Genomic DNA, 8699 nt, shown 5'->3' on the forward strand with positions numbered 1-8699 from the left:
TGTTAGACGAGTTTTTCCCGGTTGACGTCCCGGTGAATTATGGGTTGTATGAAAGGGAGGAAAGCACTGTGGAGAGAGTAAGTTTTGGAGAGATTGAAAGGAGTGTGGGGTGCATGAGAAAGAGGAAATCAGCGGGAATGGATGGAATAACGCCTGAGATGGTGGATGTTGTGTGGAAGGTGGTACCGGAGTATGTGTTGGAATTGTTTAATGCGTGTTTGAGAGAAGGATGGGTGCCGGAGGAGTGGAAGGTTGCGCGTCTGGTCATACTCTTAAAAGGCATTGATAAGGACAGGTCCTTGAAGAGGTCGTACAGACCTATCTGCCTTTTAAGTGTTATGGGGAAAGTGTTTGAGAGAGTGTTAGTGGAGCGATTGGGAAAGGTATTGGAAGGGAAAATGTCGAGTGCCCAGTTTGGATTTGTGAAAGGAGTGGGGATACAGGATGCATGGATGAGAGTGAGACAGGTTGTGGAGGAGTCCAGAAAGAAGTATGTGATGGGAGTGTTTGTGGATTTTAAGGGTGCATTCGATAATTTGAGCTGGAGTGAGGTGTTGAATAAGTTGGTGGAAGTTGGGTGCAAGGAGATTAAATGTTGGGTGAGCTATTTCGAGGATCGGAGAGTGTGTGTGGTAGGAGAGGCTGACGAGATTGAAAGGAAGGTAAGTAAGGGATGCCCACAGGGATCTATCTGTGGGCCGGCGGTGTGGAACTTGATGATGAATGGATTGCTGAATGAGATTGAAAGGAAAGGTATAAAGTGTGTAGCGTATGCGGATGATTTGTTATGTTTGATTGAGACGGACAGCAGGAGAGAAATTGAGAGTGAGGGGACGGATTTGATGGAGATGGTGGCTGCATGGGGGAATGGAGTGGGTGTGGAGTTGTCTAAGGAGAAAACGGTAATGATGTTGTTGAAAGGGTTTTTGTCTGATAATAGGCCGGCGAATGTAAGGGTGATGGGTGAGAGTGTGAAGTATGTGAAGGAGGTGAAATATTTGGGAATTAGGGTGAGTGAACGCATGAATTTTAGGCCGCATGTTGAGAGTTTGGGTAGTAGGGTGATTGACATAATGGGGAAGTTGAAGAGGGTGTTGAGGAAGGAGTGGGGTTTGAAGAGAGGTGCGATAAGGGTAATTTATAAGGGGTTGGTTGTGGCGTGTGCTTCGTTCGGTGTGGCAGTGTGGTATGATGTGTTGCGGTTTGGGTATGCGAGAGAATTGGTGAATAGATGTCAGAGGTGTGCGGTGTATGCGAGTATGGTGTTGTGTAGAACTGTGAGCACGGATGCGATGCAAGTGTTAATGGGTGAGTTGCCGTGGGATTTGGAGTTTGTTAGGAGAGGCGTGATGTTTAGGGAAAAGAGAGGAATGAATTCAGGAGATTTGGAGTGGTTGAAAACAGGGACAAGCGTGAATGAAGACTTAGGGAGAATGGAGGTATTGGAGGCGAAAGTATGGGAGGTTTGGCAGAGAAGATGGGAGTTGAGTGAGAAGGGAAGGGTGACGTATGATTTTGTTCCGAATGTGAGGTTTGTTAAGGAGAATGAATGGTTTCAGCCGGGAATGTTTGGGTTGTTTCTGCTGACTGGTCACGGTAGTATGAACGAGTTCCTGTATAAGAGAGGTTTGAGTGAAACGGACAAATGTAGGTGTGGATGTGTAGAGAGTGTCCGGCATATTTTGTTTGAGTGTAGGTTATACAATGAGGAGAGAGGGAGTTGTGTATGGGCGGAATGGATGGACGAAGGAGAGAGACGGTTAGAGAGATTGTTGAGGTCGAAAGAGGTATATGACGGACTGATGGAGTTTGCAAGGAGAGTGTTTGAGAAAAGGAGAATAGGAGTGAGTGAAGGTGAGTGAAATTGGTGTAGAGGGTGAGGGAGATAATACAGTGAGGATCCTAAGGTGGGGTGAAGTCAGTGCCGGTGAAGTATGGAAATACATGTACCGGCACTGTAATATAATAAAGGAGGGAGTGTCCCTAGGTTTTCTTGAAAAAATCGAAATTTATGGTGTTACTTAAATTCAGTTTGAAGCATTAAAAAACATGAATGGCACAATTCGTTTTAAAAAATCAGCTACAGCTATTTCAATTCTCCCTCGTTTTTATTAAAAAAAACTTCTCGAAAGTTATTTCGACATATATAATAAATTTCATTTTACAACATTTTATATATACGTCGATCGTCTTTTATAAAGTAAGGCGTTCTTCCGTACTTAAAATTTTTAAAAAGTGCATGTACGGCGTTCGTCTTTTATAAAGTAAGGCGTTTCTCCGGACTTGGAAATTTTTTTAAAAGTACATGTACGGCGTTCGTCGTTTATGAAGTACGGCGTTGGTTGTTTATAAAGTACGGCGTTTGAAATTTATGAAGTACGGCGTTCGAAATTTATGAAGTACGGCGTCCCGTACCGGGTACGTATTTTAAAATTAACTAAATCGCTATAATAAAAATTCTAACTTACCTCGATTACGTAACACAATGCGGCCGTATTTTTTTTCTTGCGAAAATCCGTGGAAAAATGTTCAAACCGCTCTTTACGAAGAGCCATCACACCGACAGAGCGCACCTCGGACGGGGAGAGGTGTGTCTCGCGCCCCTGCTCGCGTACCACTGTCGCCGCTTCGCAGCGTTTGGCTCCGATCGACGTCAAGCGCGCTATTATAGGTAGCGGAGTGATGTTGTGGCGTGTGAGGTGTTCTCTCGAGATACCGACCAACGACTGCATCCTCTCGCTCGCGTTACCACGGACTGTCTGCGAGTCTTATCCAATACTTTTAAAAGGAATTCGGATTTATGACGAAATGAATTTCGCAGCACGTTCCGGCCGTTCTTCGGTGTCTCTAAGACTGTGCGTTTTTACGTATTCTCTAAAAATGATAGCAGACGCTAACCGCATTGGTTTCTCTCTGTAATAAATAATGTTCAACAACGACATTATTATGTTATTCAGACCGACCCGACAAAAAGAGACGACGATACGTTCACCTTTTTAGAACGAAACGTTGCGATTACTTTTGGTGGTCGTGCCTTTAATGATTATAAGAGCGAACCTTGTATGTGTGTGTGTCTTGTTGATAATTTTGAGAATGTAGTTATCGCACCCGTCGAAAATGACCCGAAGTAGACTTGGCTCTCGGAGCGTTTGCGCCTAGAATTTCATGGAATCCTTGAGTTCCTTCATTGGGTTCGAGCTTGCCTCGAAAGACGGTCCAGCACAGCGAGATCGCGGATGCGGCGGACGTTCCATCGTCGGCGGTCCTTATGCGATCAACCTTACATTGTTGTAAACGGTGGCGTACGTTCGAATTTCACGATTCGTCGTTCGTTGCATCGAACAGCTATTAAATTTGCGTCAACTCCCTACATTCCGAGCGAGAATATATAATATACTCGTAACGTGTGCAGATTCTGTAAAGAATTCGGCACGTCTCACCGTCGCATTCTATCTAGCGAAGAGTGAGGAGAATGTTTGAACTTTTAAACCGGCGCAGGAGGTTTCCTCGCGAAACTTTTCGACCGGTATCGTTATGTATGATATTTTTCGTATATAAAACAACGAAAGAGAGAGTTAAGCGTGGCGTTACGTTCCTACGCGTTCGTTTCGCGAACACGCACTCGCGCTTTCGACGAAAGTGTAGTTTTCAGTTTCGGAGTATCCGAACGAGAACGCAGTTCCCTGGTTGATCCTGCCAGTAGTCATATGCTTGTCTCAAAGATTAAGCCATGCATGTCTCAGTACAAGCCGAATTAAGGTGAAACCGCGAAAGGCTCATTAAATCAGTTATGGTTCCTTAGATCGTACCCACATTTACTTGGATAACTGTGGTAATTCTAGAGCTAATACATGCAAACAGAGCCCCGACCGGAAACGGAAGGGGCGCTTTTATTAGATCAAAACCAATCGGTGGCGGTCTCCGTCATCGTACAACTTGGTGACTCTGAATAACTTTACGCTGATCGCACGGTCTCGCACCGGCGACGCATCTTTCAAATGTCTGCCTTATCAACTGTCGATGGTAGGTTCTGCGCCTACCATGGTTGTAACGGGTAACGGGGAATCAGGGTTCGATTCCGGAGAGGGAGCCTGAGAAACGGCTACCACATCCAAGGAAGGCAGCAGGCGCGCAAATTACCCACTCCCGGCACGGGGAGGTAGTGACGAAAAATAACGATACGGGACTCATCCGAGGCCCCGTAATCGGAATGAGTACACTCTAAACCCTTTAACGAGGATCAATTGGAGGGCAAGTCTGGTGCCAGCAGCCGCGGTAATTCCAGCTCCAATAGCGTATATTAAAGTTGTTGCGGTTAAAAAGCTCGTAGTCGAATCTGTGTCCCGCGCCGCCGGTTCATCGTTCGCGGTGTTAACTGGCGTGCCGCGGGACGTCCTGCCGGTGGGCTTAGCTCGAGAGGGCGGCCCAACTCAATCCCGCCGCGGTGCTCTTCATTGAGTGTCGAGGTGGGCCGGCACGTTTACTTTGAACAAATTAGAGTGCTTAAAGCAGGCTAAAACTTCGCCTGAATACTGTGTGCATGGAATAATGGAATAGGACCTCGGTTCTATTTTGTTGGTTTTCGGAACCCCGAGGTAATGATTAATAGGAACGGATGGGGGCATTCGTATTGCGACGTTAGAGGTGAAATTCTTGGATCGTCGCAAGACGGACAGAAGCGAAAGCATTTGCCAAAAACGCTTTCATTGATCAAGAACGAAAGTTAGAGGTTCGAAGGCGATCAGATACCGCCCTAGTTCTAACCATAAACGATGCCAGCTAGCGATCCGCCGACGTTCTTTCGATGACTCGGCGGGCAGCTTCCGGGAAACCAAAGCTTTTGGGTTCCGGGGGAAGTATGGTTGCAAAGCTGAAACTTAAAGGAATTGACGGAAGGGCACCACCAGGAGTGGAGCCTGCGGCTTAATTTGACTCAACACGGGAAACCTCACCAGGCCCGGACACCGGAAGGATTGACAGATTGAGAGCTCTTTCTTGATTCGGTGGGTGGTGGTGCATGGCCGTTCTTAGTTGGTGGAGCGATTTGTCTGGTTAATTCCGATAACGAACGAGACTCTAGCCTGCTAAATAGGCGTATTTCGACATCCCAAAGGCCCGCCGGTCTCGGGTTCGCCCGTTGGCCGTGCGCGGTTTTTACTGTCGGCGTACAAACAATTCTTCTTAGAGGGACAGGCGGCTTCTAGCCGCACGAGATTGAGCAATAACAGGTCTGTGATGCCCTTAGATGTTCTGGGCCGCACGCGCGCTACACTGAAGGAATCAGCGTGTCCTCCCTGGCCGAGCGGCCCGGGTAACCCGCTGAACCTCCTTCGTGCTAGGGATTGGGGCTTGCAATTGTTCCCCATGAACGAGGAATTCCCAGTAAGCGCGAGTCATAAGCTCGCGTTGATTACGTCCCTGCCCTTTGTACACACCGCCCGTCGCTACTACCGATTGAATGATTTAGTGAGGTCTTCGGACCGGTACGCGGTGGCGTTTCGGCGTCGCCGATGTCGCTGGGAAGATGACCAAACTTGATCATTTAGAGGAAGTAAAAGTCGTAACAAGGTTTCCGTAGGTGAACCTGCGGAAGGATCATTAACGTGTCTCGAACACACGCACTGTCTTTACACAGACACACACACACCATCGTCTGATCGTGTTGTTGTTGTCGTGCGAAGTATGTCGCGTCCGTGGACGACGTACACGCTCGATCTAACATCTAAAGACGTCTGCGGCGTAGACGACGGCACGTCCAGCCTTTAGCGGTGCCGTCGCGCGTTTCCGAAGCGCGTTCTCTTCTCTTCTCTCGTCCCACGTGGGGATCGGTGCGAAAGAGGAAACGCGTCTAAGAGACGGCGTCACACGACGTCCTCGAACTATTGAATCGTCCAGAGTCGGATTAGGCGTCATGCCGATGCGAACTCGCGGCGCCGGTCCTTTACGCGCGTTCGTCGTGCGATCGGGCAGACGGCATTTCGGGCACCTTGATCCGCTAAAGAACCTCAAAGAGTTCGATTCGGATCGCAGGTTTCGTAAGTACGTGCGGGGCGTTTCGTGCGCCTTTGCTAGTCTTCGTTACCGTGGGTTTTAAATGATTTTCGCCCGGCCGACGGGTTCGGCTCGATGCCGCCGTTCTCGTCGAGACGATTCGAAACGTCGTTCGAGACGCTCCTAGGAAGCGCCGTTTGACGAAATCACACCTAGTTTGTTTGGTTAAGTGATCGTTGTGCGGTTGAGCTTCTGCTTTAGAAAAGGAGATCAAGTCTTGCGACTAACAAAAAAAAAAAAGAGAGAGAGGAAAAGATGGAATTAGTAAGACGACACGTCGTTCGAAAGTTTCTCTTTTCTTTTTTTTTCTTTTTTTATCTTAATAAACAATCGAAACCGAGAGAATTTCGACGCAGAACGTTCCAGGCCGTCGCGAGGCGAGCCGGAGAGAACGTGCGTCTTAATGTATATTCTAAAAGATTACCCTGAACGGTGGATCACTTGGCTCGTGGGTCGATGAAGAACGCAGCTAATTGCGCGTCAACTTGTGAACTGCAGGACACATGAACATCGACATTTCGAACGCACATTGCGGTCCTCGGATAAACTGTTCCCGGACCACTCCTGGCTGAGGGTCGTGTCAATTTCAAAGACTGCTCGGTTCGCCTCGTTTGAGAAAGCGTGGCGTTCGTCGGAGCGAGTTGGATGTTTTTTAGACGCGTGCCGTTGGAGGTCGATGTCGAGACGACTTACGTAACGTTCGTTCGTTTCGAGTACGATCCGGCGTACGCGACATCCGGAGACGCGATAGCGGCCCGTCGGGGTGACGTGTCGGACTTTCTTTTCGAAGGAGTTCGTCGTCGTCCTTCGACGGGCGGATCAGCAGACGTAAAGCACAAAACGATCGACTTTCGACGGCCATAACGGCGTTGATTTTGTCGAACGATGCGACCGTCGTGTCCGAGGCGTGCGTGACGTATCTCGCGACGACGTCAGGTCGCTGTTCGACGAAAGACCGTAAAGGCCGCGTCGACGACGTGCCATGATCGTTTGCGTATTAAAATGATCCATTTCCAGATCTATTCGATCTTGCGACCTCAGAGCAGGTGAGACTACCCGCCGAATTTAAGCATATTATTAAGCGGAGGAAAAGAAACTAACTAGGATTCCCTCAGTAGCGGCGAGCGAACAGGGAAGAGCCCAGCACCGAATCCCGCGGCCGAAACCGGACGCCGGGAAATGTGGTGTTAGGGAGGGTCCGTCATCCCGAAATCGTGCGGCGCGTCCAAGTCCATCTTGAACGGGGCCACAGCCCATAGAGGGTGCCAGGCCCGTAGTGACCGCTGCCGGTGACGGGAGGATCTCTCCTCAGAGTCGGGTTGCTTGAGAGTGCAGCCCTAAGTGGGTGGTAAACTCCATCTAAGGCTAAATATGACCACGAGACCGATAGCGAACAAGTACCGTGAGGGAAAGTTGAAAAGAACTTTGAAGAGAGAGTTCAATAGTACGTGAAACCGTTCAGGGGTAAACCTGAGAAACCCGAAAGGTCGAAAGGGGAGATTCAGCGTGTCTCGATCGTGGCGCTGGGCGGTCGCGTGACGGACGGCGTACGCGTCGTCTGCGCCTTCCGTCCTCCGAACTGCGATCGAACGCGTGCACTTCTCCCCCTGTAGGACGTCGCGATCCGTTGGGTGCCGGTCTGAGGCCCGCGGTGGAGCCCGTTCGGACGGTTCGCCGTTTCCGAACGAACCCGCGGTGTTTCCCGGTCGGCTCGCTCGACGGTATAAAGATGGCGCGAGGCCGCCGCTTGTTCGGCGTCCGCCCTACGGCAAGCGCTCTCGTCGCGACGGTGATCGGACCTGGTGCCGGTCCCGTCCCCGGGTGGCTGTTGGCTGTGGGTCGTCGGACAGACCTCGTCTTCTTTTAGAACGCCGATCTGCGACGCTATAGCTTTGGGTACTTTCAGGACCCGTCTTGAAACACGGACCAAGGAGTCTAGCATGTGCGCGAGTCATTGGGACATTACTAAACCTAAAGGCGCAATGAAAGTGAAGGTCCGCCTTGCGCGGACCGAGGGAGGATGGGCGGTCGTTACGGCTGCCGCCTCGCACTCCCGGGGCGTCTCGTTCTCATCGCGAGAAGAGGCGCACCAAGAGCGTACACGCTGGGACCCGAAAGATGGTGAACTATGCCTGGTCAGGACGAAGTCAGGGGAAACCCTGATGGAGGTCCGTAGCGATTCTGACGTGCAAATCGATCGTCGGAACTGGGTATAGGGGCGAAAGACTAATCGAACCATCTAGTAGCTGGTTCCCTCCGAAGTTTCCCTCAGGATAGCTGGCGCTCATAGCGCACGAGTTTCATCCGGTAAAGCGAATGATTAGAGGCATTGGGGTCGAAACGGCCTCAACCTATTCTCAAACTTTAAATGGGTGAGATCTCCGGCTTGCTCGAACTATTGAAGCCGCGAGACTCGAATCAGAGTGCCAAGTGGGCCATTTTTGGTAAGCAGAACTGGCGCTGTGGGATGAACCAAACGCCGAGTTAAAGCGCCTAAATCGACGCTTATGGGATACCATGAAAGGCGTTGGTAACTTAAGACATCAGGACGGTGGCCATGGAAGTCGGAATCCGCCAAGGAGTGTGTAACAACTCACCTGCCGAAGTTACTAGCCCTGAAAATGGATGGCGCTGAAGCGTCGTGCTTA

General features: G+C 49.9%; 2 non-coding genes across 2 annotated transcripts; both read left to right on the forward strand.

Annotated features, from left to right (window-relative positions):
* The first annotated feature begins 3680 nt into the window (after nucleotides 1-3680).
* LOC135143887 (small subunit ribosomal RNA) lies at nucleotides 3681-5601 on the forward strand. The gene has a single exon (XR_010282931.1). It is a non-coding gene; the product is annotated as a small subunit ribosomal RNA (ribosomal RNA).
* An 871-nt stretch (nucleotides 5602-6472) lies between these two features.
* LOC135143877 (5.8S ribosomal RNA) lies at nucleotides 6473-6629 on the forward strand. Its single transcript, XR_010282922.1, has one exon. It is a non-coding gene; the product is annotated as a 5.8S ribosomal RNA (ribosomal RNA).
* Nucleotides 6630-8699: the final 2070 nt, after the last annotated feature.

Source organism: Zophobas morio, unplaced genomic scaffold (assembly GCF_036711695.1).
Source record: "Zophobas morio isolate AGI-343-1 ecotype UQ-CSIRO unplaced genomic scaffold, CSIRO_AGI_Zmor_V1 ptg000076l, whole genome shotgun sequence".
Classification (NCBI taxonomy): Eukaryota; Metazoa; Arthropoda; class Insecta; order Coleoptera; family Tenebrionidae; genus Zophobas; species Zophobas morio.